The following is a 23095-nucleotide window of genomic DNA, read 5'->3' as shown; positions in this document are numbered from 1 at the left end:
ACACTGCAGTCCTTTAAAGGAAGGAAATGGTACATTCCACGGGGGTGCTGAATGGGACTTCCCCAAAAACACTCTGCCCGCAGTGTCTAAGAATAACACAATGAATCGTTCGGTTTTCACCAACTGTCCTGTGACCCAGGGAAGGGAGCATGACAAATCCCGACAGCTTGCAACTTACCACCGAATCTGAAAAGGAAACATGGAGCTTTGGCGTTAGGTGGCACGGAGGCAGCCTGTCCACTCGGGAGTGTCCACAGAAGCGTGTGCCATAAACGCTCACGGGTTCGCCCCGTCGGAAGCTGAATCTTCATTCACGGTTACAAAATCCCACTGCAGCCAGGATCCCAGGGGGGACGCCCGAGACCGGCCTGCAGCCCCGGGCCCGTCTGCCAAGGTCTGCCTGGAAATGCAGGGGTGACTCCCTGCCGCCCCTCTGTGTAGCCCCCCACTCTCCCTGGGCAGCACAGAGCTTTCCGACAGGCCCCCGACGGCCCGGTCAACACCTGCCACACGCTTTTTAAACGTCCAGAAAAAGCCTCTAAGAGGACAGAAAGTGAAATAAAGACTCTGGAACAGGACTTCTGATTTCATAGCCAGCGCTAGCCACTCAGTCATCCTGTCCTCCCTGCCCCCCCCCCCCACCGACGAAGCCGCAGCCCGGGGTCCCCTCCTGCAAGGATGGCTCAGCAGGCCCAGCTGTGTCGAGGCCGATGGGACGCCTGTGGGGTTCGGAGCTGCAGGTGCAGAGGCTGGAGCCAGCCGTGCAGGCTGCTGCCCAGAAGCACCGAGAGGGCATCCGTGAGCCATTCCCAGCCTGCGGGAAAGCGGGAGGCCAGCACTTCCCGAATCCCTGCTCAAAATGAAGAGCTTTCCAAGACGAAAAGCAAAACACAGAGCAAAATGGAAGCTGTATTTTACAAACTGAAACGTGGAGGTAGAGAATCCGGAGCTCAGTGTCGTCGTCCTGCCCCCGCAAGTGGGCAGATGGGGGTGTCACTCCGAAAGCCTGTCCTCTGGAGTCACCACCAGGAGAAAGCTGGCACGAGGACTGGAAATGCTCCAGCCCAGGTGGAACGTGAGAGATTTCACACAGGAGGCGCCGATGTGCCACTCAGGGCCCCGTGAACGCTCAGACTCACACCATGGCCACCCAAGAAGGGAAGCACACAGGCACGGTCCTGACCCCGGCGTTGGACCTCCGTCCTCAAGGGCCTGACCCCGGTGGCCAGGCTGTCCAGGGACACACATGCTCTGACAACACGGGGACGGCGCCCGGGGGGCGGCCACCAGGCAGCGGGAAGCTGCAGGTGTGGTGGGAACATCCTGGGACCAGGCTGCAGGGCCCCCAAGGCCACCAGCACGTCCTCCCTGACGGGGGGAAGAAGGGGACAGGGAAGTCACCAGCGGGGGTCTAATGACCCCCCCCCCCCGCCACCAGAAGCTGGGGCTTGGAAGGCAGTGGAAGGAATGGGCAGCAGAGAGGTGACTCTGAGAACAAGATGCGGCTCGGGACGTCCTCTCTCGGACGTAATGTGGTCTCCTGACCGGAGCAGGAGCGCAGCCCCCAACGCCGCAGGGAAGTCCCTGAGCCCACACCGCCAGGCGCCAGAATGGACTGCACAGGCACCAAAGAACAGCCTCGGTTAGGACCTGGCTGGCGATAGCAAGAAGGGACACCACCAGCCGTGGCAGCCGGGAAGCACGGAAAGACCCCAGCAGGGAGCAAGGGAGCCAGCCCTGCACGCCCTCCCCGACGCCAGCACCTGGGGTACGCCTCGTCCACCAGGACCCGGCAGCCTAGTAAAGGGCGGGTCAGGAAAGAGGCAAGGACCGCAGGTGTCCGCGGATTCGAACAGACGCACGGGCAGCCTGAGGGCAGGAGCGAGGCGTCCGGGAGAAGAGCGTTCCGTGAAGCAGGAGCACCAGGTACAGGCAGGCTGGGGAGGGCACGGGGCACTGCGCAGCTGGGAGGACCCCCGAGCTGGAGAGAGGGGTCGGCCGCACAATGCGGGCATAGAGTATAGACTCTAAACAGTTCAACAAGTCATGGTGGCCAGTAAAAGACAGTAGTGTGTCTGGACAAGAAGTCATGAACAGGGCGTTTGCTCACAGGGAACGTGAATGAAGAATGAAGAGTTCGTGTCTTCTAGAAAGAAGCCAGGGCCGCTCTCGACAGAGGCAAGCAGCAAGGCGCCCAAGGAGCGTCCGGAGCTGTCTGTGGAGGGGACACCGCTTCTGTGACGGAGGTGATGACAGGGAGCGTGAGGGAGCCAAACGCGCCAGTCAGCGGTGCGCGCGCTGATCCCCAGCACACGTGGGTGGCCTGGAAGGAGTCGCAGGGGTCCTCCCGGCAGGGAGGCCAGCAGATCGTAAAGCTGCACCTGGACTGAGCAGAGCCCACGCAGACAGGCAGGGGCACCACACTGCCACGCCACTGGTACACGGGGACGGTGCCACCCCCGAGAGAGGACAAGTGAAGAATTCCACATGCGTCCGTGCACACGGCCAGGCACCCACAGCCGCCAGGGTGGGACAGAGACAAGAGGGGGCCCGCTCCTGCTAGGTGGGCAGTCACATGGGAACCCAGGACCAGGCAGGTGATGGCATCCGAAGGTCCCGCTCTGCCACGGGCCCGGTCACTGTGGGACCACACCCAAGGGGACCAGAGAAGTCCTCCCCGGGGATGAGCCAGGGCTGCAGCCAGCACACATCAGTGCAGGATGCTGGGGGAGCAGGGGTACTTGTGGGAGCCAGGTGGCAGGGCTGGGAGCCCACCTGGGAGAAGCCACAGAGCCGGCCAGGGTCAAGGCAGCACGGACAGGCTGGGGTCTTAGGGAATGCTGAGCCCACTCCTTTGCCACTGGCCATGTGGAAGCACTTTCAGGTGAGACCCAGGCTGCATGAGGGGCACAAAAGTAGCCAATTAAATGGGATTTGTATGCTTGGCAGAGAAGATCCCATTCTCAGGAAGAGAACGTGGAAAGTACAGCATCCTTCCGTGCCATTTAAACGCTTAGGAAATAAGATGCATAGTGAGTGATTTGTGTTGTTCGCGGGTCGACATTTCATGGAATAGCTGGATTAGTAGAATAATGACCCCGACTGCAGACAGAACGGTCTCCAGAGACATATGCTTGCTCCCAACATGCAAGATGCAAGTTATCCCGAGTACTCGAAGGGGGAACGCTCCCTTCAGAGGCCCCAGTGCCGGGCTCGCTCAAGCTGCTGAACCCGGTTCTCGAACCCCTCACGGAAGGTATCCGTATTTCGTAGAGAAAGAAACCAACACCCCTAGCGGCTGTGGCTACCACAGGGCAGTCAAGCTCAGATCCCGGTGTCCTTGCCCCACGGTCCAATAGCTGCACCTGGAAACTCCTCCGTCTCCTTCTCTTCTCCCAGAAGGAGGGCAGGCGTGAGGAGAAGAATCCCCTCTGCGGAGTTGCACGAAGCGGTGATTCCCGTCACTAACACTTAGAAGAAAATTATTCACCAAGTGCTCCTTCTCGGTTTTGTCCACATTTGAGGACAGGTGCCCCTGGCAGCCTGGCCCCAGGGCACCCCAGCCTCGGCATCCCGTCCCCCGAGCTGCAGCGGGCACCTGCACGCTCGCACATCTGCTACCTTCGTCACGAGAGGGACGTCTGCGTGGAACAGAGGGGTCTCCTGTTTGCAGGTGCCCTCACTCTGCCATCGGAGCCAGGCTGCACGAAGTCGGGGGGCACCGCCCTCAGGGTGCCAGGCGGCAGGTGCCTCAGCAAGCCGGCTTGCTTGAACGGATCTGCATGCTCCCAGCTCGTGTTGCAGGTTCGTGAACAACCTGAGGAACCGCGCGGGATCCCCTTACATGTAACTAGGTCCCCTTCGCACAAGGTGAGTCTGGGAACACACTGGAATTAATTTGCTAAAAATATGTCAAACCATGAGCACTGCCATTCCTCCCACCCCCCACGACCCACGACCCAGGGGACACAGCGCAGGGGCTAAGCTGTCACGCAGACCTCCACCAAGTGGTGTCTATAAAGGATCAAGGGACGCATGGGCCGGATGCGACCTGGCAGGAAGGAGCGTTCTCGGAGGAACCTTCCAGAATACGCACGTGTAAACGGCTGCAGCTCTTCAGAAGTCACGTCACCATGCCACGCACAGACTCCCATACTTTTGCAATGAATTAAGACTACGAAACAGCTGGTCACGGAGCTGACTCAGAGTCTGCGCCGTGATCCTGGGATTCTTCACAAACCACGTCGTCCCCCAAGGCCCCACCACCAGCAAAGTCCCGGAGACGCGCTCCCAGCTCTGCGGCATCTCCAAGGGAATTCCGAGAAGCCTGAGTGATAGCAACAACCTGCAGCTCACTTGGGGGAGGAAGGACCCTGGGAGGGGCTGGCGGGTCCAGGGCCCACGGGCATCCTTCCTGGCGGAGACACAGACCCAGCGTGGGGTGGGCCACGGGCTCCAGGGGCAGAAGGGGCAGAAGGGCATGAGCTGAGGGGTCTGGAGGCTTCGGAGCAGGGATGCCAGATGCACAGGCCGGCCCCAGCTCCACGGCGGATGCCCGAAGCACGCACAGACCTAAAACCCAACGCCCCGACCGCTGGGACGCAGGGGCTGTGTGACAGCCTCCGTTTGCTGGATTGATGCGGGGAGGGGCTGACAGACCACACCTGGGACACAGCAGAGAAGAGAACTGTCTGGAGACCCCGGGGAACCAGCAGACGTAAGCTCCTGGCTAAAACGCCTCACTTAACGCCAGGGGACGCCAGCTGTCACGAAGACCCACTTGTGCGGTGGTTTCCGAGGACGTCGCAGGCTCTGGGCCTCGTGACAGAGGGGCCACCTAGAAAACGCAGTCTCCGGCAGGTCACTGCGGCTCCTGACCCAGCCACAGCCGGAACTCGGGGGTCACCAGTGCACGGGGCCAGCAGAGGCGGCGACAGGACGGGGGGCCGACACTGCTCGGGGCCCAGACGTGGGAGAGGCTCCCTGCCTGGCCATGCCTCAACCTTCAGAGAGAGGAACAGCTCAGCTTCTGTTGGGAGGTTTGAGGCTCCCAGCTTGGCCACCACGTGACAGCCACACGGGGACAGAGCAAACAGAGGTCCGTGCAGTGGCCTGGGACTCCCTCCTCTCCTGAAGGGGGCACCCACCTCACCGAGGGGGGCAACCCTGGGGTCCCAGACTTTGTCTCCAGCGAGGCACATTCAGGGCACATCCAGAAAGAGAATAGGCGAGCTGGGCATCCACGCCATGCAAGGGACAAAGAGGACTGAGGACAGAGCCCTGGCCTTGGAGACAGACAGCAGGGGGCTGGGGGTGAGGCCGGTGTGGGGACCCTCCACGAGATGACTGCTCTGTACCTTCTCGGGCGGGTTCCGGCTGTGCCAACTCACTGCTCAGTCCCGATATGGGACCTTACATTTGCAACAAAACAAAACAAAACACCCCACCTGGCAGTCAGCATAACATGTTCTCGAACACGTCAATCCCGGACCCACGGCTCCTGTAAGAGCTGGTGTGCGGTCTGGGCCCACGTGGAAGCGACCCGTGCCCGGGGGTACGGATTCCCACTTGCACAGAGCTCTTGCCCACTCACCAAAGCTCATTGGGACCCCACCTCTGCCATATTGGGGGCCCCGCCGGGGACCCCATCGCCTGCCTCCCTACAACGCCTTTCCCTACTTCCCCTGGCTCGTGCCTGTGAGTCAGCCAACGGCCGGGAAAAACCAGCTCCCGCTGCCCAGGCAGCTCGCGAGGCTCCAGGAAACCAGCACAGCCACCCCACGAGCAAAGGATTTGCAATCCCAAACTTCCCAGCCACTGTACCTAAATTATTTGCCTTCCCTAAAACCTAAATAGTCAAGATTACCGTAATTAACAGCTAAGAGCAAGCTGTCTTCACGCCGGACTGTGGACGGATCCCTCATTTATTTCACACATAAAGAAACCGTAACCCCGGGGGCTTGCTACAGAAGCCCCCGCAGGGATCATGGCCCAGGTCTCTGCCTCTCCATGCCCTCTGAGCCCAAGGCCTCGCCTGAGGGGCCATACTGCCTGTTGGCCAGGAAAACCGTGACCTCAGTCCATCCAGGCTGCAATCGAGGTCCCAGCTCATGACTCGGCTTCCCTGCCCAAGCCCCCAGCCCCTGGCTCGGCCCCATTTCTGCAGGATGGCTCCGTCCTTGGCACTGACGGTACAGCGGGGGTCACTACACACTAACGTGCTCCGGGAGGGTGCCACACCCCCGGCCTCTGTTACTCCTTCCACATCCCCACCAGGCCTGCGGACGTCACAGAGGGAACCCGCAGTGCCTGTCTTCCCCAAGTCAGTAAGCATCCGGACCGGGTCGGACATCACGCCAAAGCCTGGGCTCAAACCAAAGCATCACGGTTGTGTGTCAGGAAATCCAGCGAGCCCGGGACACTGCGGGAGCCTGTGTGTTACATGCACACGGGGTAAGCGTGGACCCACGCTGTCTCCAAGAGCCGCGTCTCAGCCCTTGGCAAACGGAGCTGCCCTCCGCTTATCTCCAGTGGCGGCTGGGAACGTATGGCCCTCCTGCGCCCCACGGCGACAATGTTATAGTTCTAGAATAAGAAGGGGCTTTGTTATTGCTGGGGGCATTCTCTCCTGCCACTCAAAGCTGGTTATCAAGAAAAATGAATGCGGATACATTTCCCCCAATCCTGATCTACTGAGAGAAAATGCTTATCTACATTTGAGCAAACTGCCAGTTATTGTGGCCAGAAATGCCATCATCGGTGATAGCTAAGACTTCTGGAATACTCTTGGAGCCAAAGAATTCAATCCTCTAAGGAGCCGGCTCTGGGCCCCCTTCAAGATATGGTGCCAACAGCAGGGGGGCTCAGCTGTCCACTGCCAGCCAGGAGTGGCCAAGCCAGCCATACTGCCGAACACATCTCAACCCTCCCGGTGTAGGGGACGGGGGGGGGCCCTCCTGGAAATCCAGAGAATTCCTGTGCTCCAACACAATCACTTAGAAGCACACTGCGTGTCTGAGAGAGGAGCGTATTTGCAGGCAAAGCAGAGCGAGGATAAGCCAAGGCTGGAAATGAGCTCCCCCCCCTCCCCCGTGAGTGTGTCCGAGCAAGGAACACCCGGCCTCGGCCAGAAAGGGGGCTCCTCCACAGTGAGACCAGAAGGGAAGCAGACGTGCCCCGAAGCCCCACCACAGGCACCGGCTCCTAAAACAGCTCAAATGCACATCACGGAACATCTCCGAGGGGCAGGGGACCAGGGCTTCGGGGAGGACGGCGGGAGTGTTGCTGGCCGGGGGGCTCGGAGTCGGTATAGCACGGGGCTCTGTACTACGCTCTCCGCCTCTCCTGCATTCCAAATCCCCCACCGTGGAAAGTTTTTAAAGAAAAGTTATTTAACCTCTTTCTGGAAAAAAACACATAGGGCCAGACTACTTGCCAACCGTGTGTTTGCATGTGTGTGCTTGTAAGTGTGCCTGTGTTTGTGAGCATGTCTGTGAAGTATGTGAGTGTGAATGCTGTGACTTGTGTACGCATGCATGCGTGTGTGCGTGTGTTCCCACATGCGTGTGAATTTTGTGTGTGCATGCTTGTGTGCTCCCACATGTGTGTGTGCGCGTGTGTGTGTGTGTGTGCACGTGTGTGTGGTGGGGAGGGTGGAGGGATTCAGGATCCCGGGTCCCCACACACAGAACTCACCACGAGGAGCCAGCTCACAGGGCACGAAGCACGCCTCCAGCACACACTCCTGCTCAGAGCCCGGAGCCAGTTGACAATTCTCAGCAACAAGCTGACCCAGGAAATGCACAACAGCAACCAAATCCTACACTTTCTAAAGCCCCATCTTCCTGGGCCTCCAGCCACAGGGGCGGCCTGCGGGACATGTGAGGGCCTCCCTCTGAGGCAGGGCCGGCCAGGCAGAGGGGGCAATGCACGCGCTCCTGGAAAATGTGGGAGGTGCAGATACCCTGGCCCGAGCAGAAAACCAGGCCTCTGCCTAGCGGTGCCCCCAACTGCCCAGCTGCCAGCTCCGGGCCTCCTCACCGCCCCACTAGTCAAAGTCCTAACCCCAACCAAGCACTCCAGGCCTCCTGCGCCTCTGGGGACCCTCGGCAATGTAGCCCCTCCAGGGAACTCAAAAAGCACAACCTTCCCTAATCCAGGGCCCCAACTTCCATGACAGCCTGACGACCCCCACCAATCTAAGAACAGCTACCCTAAAAAGAAGCCCCCCAAATCCTCAGGCCAGGCACGTGCCCTAAACCCATTCCTACGCCCCCACACCCCCAACGCGATGATGTAATCACGCAAGAGAAGGGGGCACTGCTGGGGGGCCGGGGGGAGTCAGTGACCGAATTCTTATCTGAAACCAGATTCTCGAGCGTCTCTTTCTACAATGAGGAGCCCAGAGTCCACAGCTCCTCAGCTCACTCCCAAGAGGAAACGCATACGTGCTATCGAGGCATCTAGTAGCCCTTTCTTGCGAGTTCCATGCCTGTGGCCACAGGCCAAGCGGCAGAGGCCACGGCGGGGGCACGGCCCCGGGGAAGGGGCAGCTTACCTTGGCTTCACATTGCTTGTGGCAGCAGTACTTGCAGGCTGGAAGAGAGAGAGAAAGAAGGGGTGTGCGGTGAGCCGGTGGGGCGGCAGCGGGTCTCACACCTGCCAGCTCCGTCCGCCCTCCAGGACCGGGACGGAGGGAGGCCGCCCTCGCCGCGCGGTGCCCGCTTCAGCAAAGTGCGGGGTGCGCCTGGTGCGCGAGGCGCCGAGCCACCACCGGGCTCTCCCGGATCCCTGGAGGAGGAGAGCCGCGCGGACTCCGAGCTGTAGAAGCCTCCACGTGGGCCTGGGAATCACAGCTTCTCCCCAAAAGGAACAGGAAACCCAAAAGTGCCCCCCCACCCCGGCATCAGGACTGGCGCCTTTCGATTAGTGACAAACCCGCCGGTTGAGCACCGCACACCCCGCGCTTCCGGACGGCCTGGGAACGGGCTGTCAGAATAAATCCACGTCTAAATTCCTGCAGGGGAATCCTTCCACCGGGGCCATTGTGCGAGCGCAGAGACATGCATTGGTCCGGGGCCCCCCAACAGCGCAGGCTTAGAGCCGGAACCAATGGGGATTTCACAGGCCCGCCCTCGGGAGGCTGCGGCTGGGCTGATGGCAGGAGAGCCCCGCCAGCCCCCACGCGGCTCGGGCACGCGGGCCCTGCCCCGGCCAGCGCCAGATGCCAGGCGGAAACAGCAGCACACGGGAGGCGGGGGCACCGCTGGGGCGTGGGGGAGGGGACCTGGGCTGCGTGCATGGAGCAGGGGCCTTCACAGCCCTCCACGGCCATGCGGCCCTGGGCAGGATCAGTGACCTCTCTGGGCCCCGGCTTCCTCTCCATTGAGGGACCCTGGCTTGAGAGGACAAACACAATATCAGTGTACACAGTGTGTGGGCCCTGGAAGAACGAGGCCTCAGGGGGCAGCAGCCAGCCCCCAAATCTGGCTCAGCGCTTCGAAGCCCAGACTGTCCCCGACCCAACACACACACACACACACACCCTGTCCCTCTCCTATCTAGAGCTGGGGACAGAAACACTGAATTCATAACGGTCCCCGCAGGGCTGAAAAAGGATAAAGCAGACAAAGTAACTTGGCCGCTGGCTGTTACAGGAACTCCGGTAGAGAACAGCCAGGGGCATTATCTTTGCGAGATCTTTTTTCTGAATGGTCTTTCTATGCCTCTGAGGTTTGTGAGATTGTTCACAAAGACAAACATTTACTCGACATCTCCTAATGGGGACACTGCACAAAAGCGATGAGTGATTTTCTAATCAAGATAGACTTGTCTTTGGAATAAAACGGGCTTCCATGCCACACCAGAAACGCAGACCGAAGACAGCCAGGGGCTGGAGGCCAGCGGGAGGGCCCGAGGCAGAGAGGACATCATCGGAGGCCCTTGGCCTCTGGGTAAGCGAGAATTAGCACAAAAGCAGGGAAGAATTCCGCAGGCCCCAAAGGATGCTCTGCTCAGACACACACCGGGCCGGGCGGGTGGTCCGCTCGCAGCCTGGGACTGGGGCACGGATCTCGTGGCCATGAGACTCCCAGATGGCCCGAGTGACCTGTGCACCCACGGCCTCGCACAGTCCCTCCCACAGTGGCTCGGGGCTGGCCTGTGGGACAAGGCGGTGTGGCGGAACACAGGGCTCACAGGCTCCACCCCGACCTCTCGAGCCAGCCCTGCTGAGGACAGCCAGGCGCTGGAGCAGTCCCGCAGAGAGGCTCACGTGGGGGAACTGAGCCCTCGCACCAGCAGCCAGCACCAGCTTGCAGCCACGTGAGGGGCCACCTCGGGAGGGGTGCTCCGGCCGCGGTCGTCCCTCCAGGTAATGCAGCCTCTCAACAGGCACTGAGCCGCACTGCCCAGCCACGTGACTCCCAAATTCCCGTCCCACAGAACAGTGAGAAGTGACAGGTGCTATGGCCACGCAGGGCACTAACTTCTGGAGGGACTGGTCATGCAGGAGCAGGTACTCACTACGACGGGCCCGCTCCACCCGGAAAGGGCTCTGGTCGGTGGCAGGGTGACAAGTGGTGTGACACTCGTGGTGGACGGCCGACTCAGCCACAAGAGAGTCCATGGCCATCGTAGGGCGAAGTCATTACGTTCACAAAGGCTAACTAATCATAGCGTCGCATAAACCACCCAGGCACTAAGGGGGAGATCCCAAGAGGTGGACCCATTGCTTTCAGTACGTAGGCAGGCGACCCCCAAAGTTTTGTGGACAGCCCCTCCGGTTTGTCTCAGAGTAGCGGCGGTCCGGTGACAACCTCTAGCAGTTGTGCCTGGCCGTGTGCGTGATGCTTTCCTGGGTGCTACTGCATGTGGTCCAGTAAGCACCCCTCATGGGAAACCACAAGGGTGAGGGGCCCCACTCTCCACCCAGCCACACGTGGCCTTTCCAACACTTATAAACACCCAAACCGGACACAGTCCAGGCTGGGTTTCCAATCCTCTCACCTACAGACAACATGCAGCTCCTCAACACAGATCCAATATTCCCCGTGCCGTCGCCAGCAGCCCCTCCCCGTCCTCCCATCCCCCCAACCCAGAGCTTCCTCACACCATCTCTACACGCCCCCTTGGCTCTGCTCCCCTGTCTCTGCCTAGAACTTCCCACACACCCTTCTGTGTTGAACTGACGTGTTTCTTTCTCTAAGACTGAAGGCGGCAGACACCTTCTCCACCAGGAAGCCCTCTGTCACTCCTCCTAGGCTGGGCTAATGTGTTCCAGAAGCCCCTGGCCTGCCTTCCTGTCCCCAGCCTTCAACCCACTGCCCCTCACTTCATAGTAATCTCTGTGTCCATCTCCCCCCACCAGACCAAGCTCATCCAGGACAGCATCCTTTGTTGGGAATCACCAGGGTCCTGTAATAGTGGCAGGAACAGGAGGAACAGCAGCTGACACCGATGGAGTGCCCACCGGGTACGAGCTGCACCGTGATAACACCTTCCATCACGCAGGCTTGCTGGATTTTCACCGTGCTCCACAAAAGAGCCACGGATCTTCTGCATGTCTACTGATGGGAGCCTGGGGTCCTTGCAAGACACGTCAGGTCTTACCTGCTCTAGGTCCACTTTCAGAAGTTGGTGCATGCGGTGGGGGCCCTCCCTCCGATTGCCACTCCGTGCGGTGCAGTCTCCAGGGAGAAGGGAGCCCGCAGAAAGCACCAGAAGTTCCCCAGTGAAATGCATCCCCAAACTGCACACGTCCAGAAGGACAAGGTGCACACGTGCACTCTGCCCGCCAGCCTCTCCCCAGCACGGCGGCTCATGCCTTGTGGCTGTTTGCTTCCAGCTTCCCTGGGCTATAATTGACAAAATTGGATATATTTAAGGTGTACAACATGATGATTTGATACAGGTCTACATTGTGAAATATTTGCCACAATCACGTTAATTACCACATCCGTCACACTACTCATTTGTGTGAGAGAGAGACAAAATGCCTAAGATCTGTTCTCTTAGCAAACTTCAAGTAGCCAATGAAGTACCGTTAACCACAGTCATCACACTGTACATTAGATCCCCAAACTTACTCATCTTGCAACTGAAAGTTCGTGCCCTCAGACCAACTTCTTCCCATTTCCCCCGCGCTCAACCCTGGAAACCACCACTCTACTCCGTTTCTCAGGAGATTGAGGTATTCGGGGTTTTTTTAAGATTTCACATATAAGTGATAACCGTAAAGTGTTTGTTTTTTTCTGACTTATTTCACTTAGCAGAGTGTCCTCCAGGGTCATCCGTGCTGTCGCAAACAGCAGGAGTCCCCTTTTATGTGGCTGAATAATTTTCCACATTTCTATACCACATTTCTTTATCCATTCATCCATCAATGGACACTCAGGTTGCTTCCGTATCTTGGCTATTGTGAATAAATGATTTTATGAGCAAGAGAGGACAGATGTCTCTTTGAGATATCATTTGGATAATGATTTCATTTCCTTCAAATAAATACCCAGAAGTAAAACTGCCAGATTATATGAAATTCTAGGTTTAACTCTTTGGAGGAGCCTCCATACTGTTTTCCACGGTGGCTGCACCAGTCCGCGTTCCCACCAACAGTGCATGGGCGTTCCCTTTCTCCACAACCTCGCCAACACCTGTTATCTCTTGTCTTTCTCACGACAGTCATTCTAACAGGTGTGAGATGATAACACACTGTAATTTGCATTGTAAATTGCATTTCATGTACCTGTTGGGCATCCAGACGTCTTCTTGGGGAAAGTGTCATTCAGTTTCTCTGCCCCTTTCTTAATCCCATCATTTGTTTGTCTGCTGTTGAGTTGTAGGAGTTCTTTGTATATTTTGTATACTAATCCCTCATCAGACGTATGATTTCCAAGTATCTTCTCCCATGCTATGGGTTGCCTTTCCATTTTGTTGAGGGCTTCTTTGGCCATGCAGAAGCTTTTGAGGTTGACATAGTCCCACTTCTTGATGTCTGCTTTTGGTGTCATAACCAGGAAATCGCTGCAAAGACCAACATCAAGGAGATTTTTCCTCCGTTTTCTTCTAGTCATTTTACAGGCTCAGGTCTTACATTTAAGACTTTGATCTGGTTCAAGTTAATTTGTCTCAGTGGTAGAGACACAAGTATAGCTTCATTCTTCTGTGTGTCATGATTCATCTTCCCAGCACTGCTGCTGAAGAGACTATCCATCCCTGTCGGGCGTTCTTGGCAACTTTGTCAAAGAATAGTGAGTCATAGGTGTGTGGGTTTATTTCTAGGCTCCCAATACTGTGTCGCTGGTCCATGTGCCTATTTTTATGTCAGTACCACACTGTTCTGATCACTACAGCTTTGTAATATAGTTTGAAATCAGGAAGCATAACTCCTCCAGCTCGGTTCTTTCTCAAGATTGCTTTGGCTATTTGAGGTCTTTTGTGATCTCATCTGAATTTTAGGGCTGTTTCCATTTCTATAAGAAATGCCATTGGAATTTTGATAGAGATGGTGTTGAATCTGCCTTGGGTAGCATGGACATTTTAACAATATTAATTCTTCCAATCCAACAACATGGAATATCTTTCCATCTATTTGTGTGCTCCTCGATTTCTTTCATCAGTGTCTTATAGTTTTCAGAGCACAGGTCTTTCACCCTATTGGTTAAACGTATTCCTAAGCATTTTATTGTTTTTCATGCCACTGGAAATTAGATTCCATTCTTAATCTCTCTTTCAGATAGTTCACTGTTACTGTCCGGAAACACAACTGACTTTTGTACGTCGACCTTGTATGCTGCCACTTTACCAAATTCGTTTATTAGTTCTAACAGTTTTTTGGTGGGCTCTTTAGGGTTTTATACAGTATTTGTTTCTAATTCAGGACTTTGACAAATTCTAGGCACCATTCATTTGCATGAACAGTCCTGAATTACTGCATTAACAAAAATCATTTTAAAAAACACCAGCGGTCCCTGTCAGGAGCGAAATCTGTGCACGTTTTAAAACAGAGACTCTATGCTCTGTTCCCAGATGAAAATCAACAGGTTAATCTCAGCATTTCTGGGCCCGTCACTACGTAACTGTCTAAGGCCATGACTCTGCCTCCTAAAGCCATTACTGACGGTTCTAAATGTGGCTGGCATCGAATACATGCATTACACAAACATGTTCATTGCAGTTTCCCCAGCATCTCATTACTTCCACTTACTTACATGAAAAGGAAAAGAAGCCCATTAATCCTAATTGCAAAAATGTCCCTTTCATTAAAAAACAACAACACACACTTGCCTCATTACTCTCATTACCTTTGGCTCCATCACGGCCCTTGTCCAATTTCTTCCCGCTGAAAGCACCAGCACATCCTCCGAGCTGAAGTACAGAGGCCCCACGTGCTGGGGCTCAGTTTCCTCACCTGTGACCCAGGTGGTCGGGAGGCCAGTAGAGCACGCCACGCAGAACAGGGCCAGCTGGGAAGCCCTTGCACGCACCAAGCATGACCACTTCTACTATCGTTCCTCATCCAGAGTCTCTGAAGACGCTGCCGAAACGCACAAGCTCTGTTCTGCACACACCTCCTCGCTGTGGCTTCTCTGCATTACAGAGTCCCTCGCTTCTGGGCGCTGAGCACCAGGAAACAGCGAGGCTGGAATCTTCCACCCAAGGCCAAACTCACGGGCCACTGGGACGTTCCTTCTGCTTCCACAGACCTCTCTCCACATAACCCTCACAGGACCCTGTGTCCGTGTCACCCCGAACTCTCCTCCAGTAACTGCCCAAACAGCCTCACAATACAGCGTGAGTGCCTACTCTCCTGTGTTTTCCACTGGTTTGTGCCTCGGGGTCACATCCCTCATTGCTTCCCACACCTGCCACCTCCACACCCAAGCTCATGACCCAGGGAGACAACACATGTAACAGAAGACACCTAGTGTCTCCTGAGAACCATTACATGCTCAGTACTTAGTTTCAGGATGTACTGCTTCTCTGTGTGGAATACAGCACTCACTGTCCACCGCTTAATCAGTATTCTCTTCTCGCGTTTTCACCTTTCCATGAGACCAGCTGGGACACGCGCACTGAGCACTTCTGTGCACAATGGAGCATGGTGGAGCTTGGAAGGAGCACCTGTGTGGGTGGGAGCTGGCAGCTGACCTAGCTGCCTTCTCAGGAAACACCGTTTTTGTCTGAAAGAACTCCAGGCAGACAATGCATGGCTATTCAGACTTGCACACTCATCAGTCTCACCGATGAACAAAGCGTGCCTGTCACAGTGAGGGAAACAGCTGACAGCATTTGGCCAACGACAAAATTTGAGATTTCAAGTGAGAATTAGAATTTGGGGAGACATGTATCCAACCCCATGAGCTTGACAACTTCTAACACTGATCTGATAGAATCAACATTGAAAGGAATAAATATAGGGAGTTTTCTTAGTATTGTATAATAAATGTGTTCACATCCAGAGAACTCTGCTGAACTCGTCGAACCAGTATTTTCCAAATGACCACTGCATGACATCACACGGTCACGCCTGGCTAGAACATATACTCAAAGTGCCAGATGGGCTCATGGACCTTAACAGCACAGAGTAGGGAAAGCTCATCAACACAGTTCCAGGTCCCACACCGAAACTAAGCTTTAAGAAACATCACTTGAGCTTTGGTTTGGTATCCAAAAAGAATACCCACCATAATCCGAAAAGGTTATCAAAATGCTTCCGTTTTCAAATACATACCTGTGTGAGGCTGGATCTTCCTCCAATACTTGAACCAAAAAAACATGTTTGTGACGGCTCATTTTATGTGTCAACTTCACTGGGCCACAAGATGCCCAGATATCTGGCTGAGCGTGATTCTGGATGTGTCTGCGTGTGTCTGGGAGGCTGTTTCTGGATGAGCTTAATATCTGAATCTGTAAGCGAGAGAAACAGATTGCCCTCCCCGGGCAGGGTGGGCCTCATCTAATCCGGTGAGGAACTACACAGAATGAATTCTGTCTGCCTGACTGTCTTTGACCTGGGACATCAGTGTTCTCCTGCTTCTGAACTTGGACTTGGACTGGAGCTATACATCAGTTCTCCAGCTTGCCAACCGCAGATCTTGGGCCCTCGCAGCCTCCTTAACTGGGTGAGCCAACTCCTCTGACATATCCCATTGGTTCTGTTTCTCTGGAGAATCCTGCCTCATACAAGGTTGAAACAGGCTGAAGCAGATAGGAGGGTCCAGCCTCTCTATTAAGTCACGCATAACAGATGCACAAAATATACACACATATACGCACATGACAACCTCACTCTTCTTGTTGTACAGAATGAGAAGCAGAACAAAGTGATACCAAAGACTCCTTTCTGCCATGAAAAAAAAAAGAATTTACCAACGCAATTTAAAAAAAAATTGTATATCCATAAAATACTGGGTAGCTATTGAAACGCTACGATTTCTAAAAATCTAATATGTGACAACACTTATAACAGGCAAGATGAAGAGACATAAAGCTACATATGGTACAAAACAAACACTGTAAAAACAGACATGAGCAATGGGCTCATCCACACATGAGAACTCGGCAGGATGGAGGCATCATCTCAACTCAGGTAAGCAAAGGACAGACCGTGCGATACATCTCACTGGGAAAACCAGCTAACTCACAAAATGTAACAAAAATAGTGCAAATTCCAGATGAATCAACCATGAAATTGGATCAGAACTGGAAAAGCAGAAGGAATATTAGAATAAAATATGCAGGACATTCTTATGGCCACAGAGAAGGGAAGGCACCTTAAATAAGCGAACACAGAGATTTAACAAAACGATGGGTAGGTTTGAACAAGCCGCACCTGAAGACCTTCCCGAGTTAAACAGTCCACAGACAAAATCAGACAAATAACTGCCTGGAAGGCTCGCCATGCAGAAGGTCTGATGGTAAGAAATTCACATGCCTGTGGGTCAAAGTCCATCAAAGCCTGGCAAATGCTCTGCCTGATGTCATGGATAAAATGATCAATATTTGTAAGATAATGAATTCCTCGAATTCAAGAGGGAAAGATAATAATCTAATTTTTTAAAAAGATTTATTTACCGAGAGAAAGAGAGTGCGTGTACGCAGCAGGGAGACAGAGGAGAGAAGCCCAAGCAGACTCTGCAGAGTGTGAAGCCTGACACGGGGCTCGATCTCACGACCCCAAGATCACGAGCCAAAACCAACAGTCAGACACCCAAACAACTGCACCACCCAGGTGCCCCATAATCTAACTTTTTAAATGAGCGAAGGGTTTGAAAGGCTAGCTCGCTAAATGAACACCACAGACATCTTCTCTGTGTCTGTTGAGAGGCTCGCCCTCAAGTAATAATCAGATGAATGAAAAACACGACCAAGGGAGATACCACTTTTCATCCACTGACTCACAAAAATGGGAAGCCGCCAAGCATCAAGCAAGAGAGCAAGTGGAGCTCAAGGCCACAGAGTGCAGGGTGGGAGCCAGTTCCCACGCTCAGCAGAGCCCTGCATCTGAGAGGGTCTAGGGTCCATGGTATGTGCGCTTCTCATCAGTCTTCCAGGCCTTGATGACACACACATCCAGTCCACAGAAGCGCTGTCTCCACCACCACATGCCGGCTCCCTTGTCACACAGAGGTTTCCAAAGCCCGGGGTAAGAATCCGGGCTCCCGCTGCACCAGCCACGGCCCAGAGCATCTGGCTCTGAAGCCCCAGACATTTTTACATGTTGTCTTGGAACTGCTATTCTTCCAAATGTCTGCAGGAGCCTCGGGAATCCAGGCCACCGTCTTACAGGCCCGTCAAAAGCTTTTATACGACACTCTGCACATATTTACCAAGGGAGAGATGAGCCCTTGCTTCTCCGCTTCTCGCCTGTCTGCACTCAAGTTCACCAGCCTCTCTGGGTTCCCAGTAACTGGCTACACAGACAGGAGGGGACCAGAGGCCCCAGCACAGGGCAGCCTGCCCTAACATTCACTGCTCAGCCACGCTGTTCTCTCAGTTCACTTGTTGGTCCTAACTGCCCCCATGTCCTAGGGTTGTAACACAGCATCTGGCACAAAGCAAGCACTTACCACGTATACGTACCGATTTGCCATTATCAGTAATCGCTCAGTATACTGTGGACCGTGATGGCCTCACAGACAGGACGCCCCCCTCAGACTGTGAGTGCCTCCTCACAGACAGGACTCTTCCCTCAAACAGTGAGCCCTCACAGACAGGACACCTCCCTCAGACCATGAGCCCCTCACAGACAGGACTCCCTCCTCAGAACATAAGCTCCTCACACCCAGAGAACAGCTTTCCCATATTCTCATTCCAGCACGTGCTTAACACACATTTTGTTTACTGAAGGGGAAAAGTCATCATCAAATCTTCCTTACAAAACTCCCTCATTCCACTTCCCTCTGGCCTCCTTGTTGCTCCCTCTCAATCCTCATTTCCTCAGACTCCTCCCTAGAGTATCCCCCTTCACAGCATTCCTTCATTCTCTGTCACTTTTCCATTCCAGTCTGTTCTCGCCTATTCCACTATGAGATCGAGGCAAAGCCTTTCCAGTGGGATCGCTTCTGCCTGGTCTGACCCTGCACCCTCCTGAACCATCTCCCTCGGGGGACAAAATCCCCAGAACTCACATCTCTCAACACCCACTCAGTACCAGAACACCAAGATCACCTGTGCCACAGCCTTCCACTGCCTTATCTAAAATATGACCAGGTTGGGTTCATAAAAGCATCATCAGTGAAAACTGAACCTTTTTAAACCACCCGAGGGAACCTGCTGGAGCAGTGAGAACAGGTTACCACAGAGTCCTGACTGGTGGCGAGGGCAGAGCTGAGATTAGTGGGGTTCTGGGTGGCGTGTCGTGAGCCACAACCAGACACTTAACCCCATCACCACCCTCACTTCCATCTCTGCCTTTCCCTGTAAGGTTTGAGAATAAGGATTAAGAAAGCCTCCAGGTCAAGCATCTCAGCTTCATAAAAATTAAGCTTTTTCTCCTAATCTCGCCACATATGAAATATGAGGTAAAACAGGGGGTTAAATATGACAGTAAGAGACTTGGAAGGTCAAGAACGAGCCAGAAAAGGAAAAGCAAAAATAGGAGCCTGAGTCACGGACTACAGCCCTACCCTTCTCTACCATCACCATCGCCACCAGCAGCACCATCATATCACTGTCAGCACCACCACAATCAGCATTATCACCAACACCATCATCAAGGTCACCACTGTCATCACCAGTGTCACCATCAGCAGCAGCAGCAGCATCTTGTTCCTCATCACCATTATCTTCACCTTCATCACCACCATCACCATGATCATTGTTATAATCAGCATTATCACCAACACCATCACCAATGTCACCACCATCATCATCACCATCATCATCACCATCTTCTTCCTCATTACCAATGTCACCATCATCACCATCATCATCACCATCTTCATTATCACCAACACCATCACCAATGTCACCATCATCACCATCATCATCACCATCTTCATTATCACCAACACCATCATCAATATCACCACCGTCATCACTAAAGTCACCATCATCATCATCGTATCACTGTCATCACCACCATAATCAGCATTATCACCGTCACCACCATCATCACCACTATCACCATCACAATCACCATCACCACCACCACCAATGCCATCACCAACATCACCATCATCATCATCTCCATCACCATTACCATCATCATCCCCTCACCACCATAATCACCACCATCGTCACCATCACCACCACCATCATCATCTTCATCCCCACCATCACCACCACCACCATCACTAACACTACTAGATGCTTTCTTGAGCCAGTCAACGTTCTGCTGATTATGTGTCCTACCTGCTATTCACAGTAACTCTGAAGGAAAATTCAAGAGACAGGCAGAAGGGGAACCACGGCAACCTGACTCCACCATCCACGCTCAGCTCCAACACTCCTACTGCTTCTCCAGAAATGAGCCAAAGAAAGGGCCCTTCCACCACAACCTCACAAAACCAGCATGCATGACCGCTTAGATGACGTATGTAATGGGCGTGCCTCATTGTCTCCAGGCCACACATACACGGGCTCAACATACAGACGCATGTGACATGTACAAATCACAGGGGACAAAGCTACTCGTGGTCTCTTTGCACGGTCTCTACAGTTTACTGACAAAAGGAACAGACCATAGAGATTAACTACATTTTGTCAGGGGCAGGGAACAGAACCATGGAAGGGCCACAGTGTCCTCTGAGCAGCCAATCACAGTCACCCGTGGTGACCCCGCCAGGCCCCATCTACACCCGCAGTGACGCTGCCAGGCTCCCAACTTGGGCTGTGGGAGCAGTATGCCCACATCCTGTCCCCACAATCCGCAGGTGTGTCTGGGGGGCAGGAGAGACACCTCAAGTCTCATGTTTTGATCCCAATGAGACTGGTCCTTCCACAGGCCTTCTTCGCCTGAAAATGCCACAGGGGTGCCCATCGTACAGTCACGGTTGGAGCCATCAGAGTGATCCCTTAAGACACGAGCACTGAATCCTGCAATGCGAGACCCCTCCAGCCCGCACTGCAGCTCACAGGGGCCAGGTGACGGGAAGCCCCCCAGGTCCCATCACACACGCTGCCTCCAGGGAGAAGGGAGAGGGGCCCACGTGTCCAGAAAAGGAGACAGAGACACTGGGGGGTGAGGTGGGGAGGGCGCTGCCGGCAGGCCCCCCGAGGCCGCGGCGGGAAGGAGCGACAAAGGTGACGACGTGCTCACGGCCCTGGGAGCACCATCAGCAAGAACGACACAGGGCCCGTCGGAGGAGCAGACACACCAGTAGCCTCTCACTCTCAGGCCATTTCCCTGCAAGAGAGACCCTGAGAGGCCCAGGTCTCCCCTTCCCCACCCTGAAGTCTGACCTTCTTCCCCAACAGCCCCACCCCAAAGCAGCCCACAGGGACTGAGTACTGCGGGTCCTCAGGGAGAAAGGGGAGCCAAGAGGCAGTCCCAACACCACAGAACCCCCTGGCGACACCCCACCAATGACAGGACACCTCGGGGCCGCCCGGCGCCTTCTCCATGGCCCAGTCCCCCAACCTGCCTGCACTCTGTGACGCGGCCCCCGGCCCCCAGCCGGGATTCTAGGGCTCAAGGGAAACAAGCAGCGTTGTTCTCACAGGCCCACTATCCAGATTTATTAACGGGCTGCCTGGGGCTTGAGCATCAGAGAGCCCTGCCACCAGGCTGAAGGGCCCGGTCCCGTGAGCCCTGACCCTGAAGTGCAGAACATTCCAGTTGTAAACTCTCTAAGAGGTCAGAGCACGGGACTGAATAACCCGAGTCACGGACACCCCACCGCGGATGGAGGGCAAGTCACAGCCGCTCACTGCCATCCCCTCGCCCACACCAGAAGCTTTGCTCCTTCTGGAAAACTTTCCTCCTGAGCACAAATCTGGGTAAATACAGTCGGTCCCTGCCCCAGTAAGGGTGGGGGGTAAACACCGGCTCAGAAGGGGAATTCCACAATTTAACTTTTGGAAACTCCCAAAAGATGTTTTCATTTTGGTGTTTTGGTTTGTTTGTTTGCTACGATTCGGTGTCATTAGCAAGGGAAACGATAAACATGCACTCACCTTGGCATGAGATCCCTTGGCTGTCAATAATCTGCTTGCAAACCCCACAGACCTTGGGTTTCTTAAAGGCTTTGTTCTTAAAACTGTGCAGACTCGTTAATTCTTCTGGCTGAAAAAGCAAAGGGAGAAACTGTCAGCCCCACAATTCATAGTTTGTTTGCTTTTTCTTTTCTCTTGCAGGAAATAAGGCGTCTAGCGGAGTTTGGGGAAGAGCTAAAACAGGAACTTTACCCGTTCAATGGAGAACAAGAAGAAGCCATCCAGCCAATGCTGGGATTCCCCAGGGGAGCCTCGGATACCCTGTCAGCATTCTCAGTGCCAGAGCCCCAGACGGAAGCTCCCCCTCCGCCCCCCCCCCCCCCAGCTTGCAAATCCCCTTGTAAATGGGTGAAGAGCGTCAGGAGCCCTGCACTAATCAACACTGATAACGTGATCACGTATGAGCTTCCACCGACTTCCGTGACAAAGTAATCCACAGGCATTCTCAGAACCTTAATGCTTCCTCTGGAAGCAGTGCCCAGCAAACAGCACAACTGTGCTCAGAGGAAGCTGGGTGGCTGGTTCTCCTGGTCCCTGGGCCTCTCCGAGTGAATGCGCACCTCTGCGGACCGAGAAGCAGTCATCAAAGACCAGCGGGTTAAGATATGCGGTTCCCCTAAACCCGGCACAGCACTGAATCCACGACACACGCGGGTACTGGAAATACCTGAACCCCTCATCTACCAAACCCCGGGTTGCAGGGCCAAGGCTCACGGCTGTATCTAATCATCTTACAAAAATTCTATTTGCCCTAGAAACCAAACACCCATCCTTCTTCCCAACGGTGCTATGCGGCAGCGTATCCTCCCAGTGCCTGGGTCCACTGAGGCCCGTACTTACCAGCAGAAGCAGCCACAATTCCCCGGAAGATTAAATGCTAGCCAGAATGGGAAACGAATGGTACAGCTATAGTTCCTGACACATGTTTTTAGAGCTACACCGATCCTGTGACTCAGCAATTCCACTCCTGGGAACACCCAACAGAAGTAAATGCATATGTCCACAAGAGTCTTGTGCAAGAATGGGCAGAGCTGCCTTATTTAAAAGTGCCCCAAACAGGAAATAACCCAACTGTCCATCAACTGTGGATAAACAAAGTGATATATTCCTACGACGGAACACTGCTCAGGTTCATGCGAGAGCTCGCTACCATGACCCGCTACTCATCAAGGATGAGCATGAAAGCACTACCGTGCTGAGCGAAAGAACTCCGACACCAAAGCACACAGCGATGACTGTTTACGGACATTCACGAGCAGGCCAACCCATCTATCTAGCTCCTCGGAGGCAGGAACACTGCTCCAGATTCCTGCATCGAGGAAGGTCCCAGAATGCCAAGAAAGAAGGGGACCCGTGTACTACTCCTGGGATTGAAGAACAGGAGCTAAGGGTCCAGCCAGAACACGGCAGCAAGCATTCACTCACCAGAGCACCACGA

At 54.4% G+C, this 23095-nt stretch overlaps 1 protein-coding gene across 5 annotated transcripts in view; it reads right to left on the bottom strand.

Annotated features, from left to right (window-relative positions):
- TNS3 (tensin 3) overlaps window positions 1-23095 on the bottom strand; it is a 214607-nt gene that overhangs the window by 149130 nt on the left and 42382 nt on the right. For 3 of the 5 annotated variants that reach the window (XM_026501953.4, XM_026501970.4, XM_057304562.1), the window contains exons 2-3: window positions 21619-21727; window positions 8558-8595 (exon numbers count right to left, since the gene is read on the bottom strand). The gene's annotated coding sequence lies outside the window, so the exon portion shown is untranslated. Of the gene's footprint in view, window positions 1-8557; window positions 8596-21618; window positions 21728-22497; window positions 22658-23095 lie in introns of those variants that run through there. The other 2 variants (XM_048212768.2, XM_057304561.1) reach the window with 1 other exon arrangement.

This window comes from Ursus arctos, unplaced genomic scaffold (genome assembly GCF_023065955.2).
Source record: "Ursus arctos isolate Adak ecotype North America unplaced genomic scaffold, UrsArc2.0 scaffold_3, whole genome shotgun sequence".
Taxonomy (NCBI): Eukaryota; Metazoa; Chordata; class Mammalia; order Carnivora; family Ursidae; genus Ursus; species Ursus arctos.
Note: the sequence above shows the minus strand (reverse complement) of the source record. Positions and strands in the feature narration are given on the sequence as shown.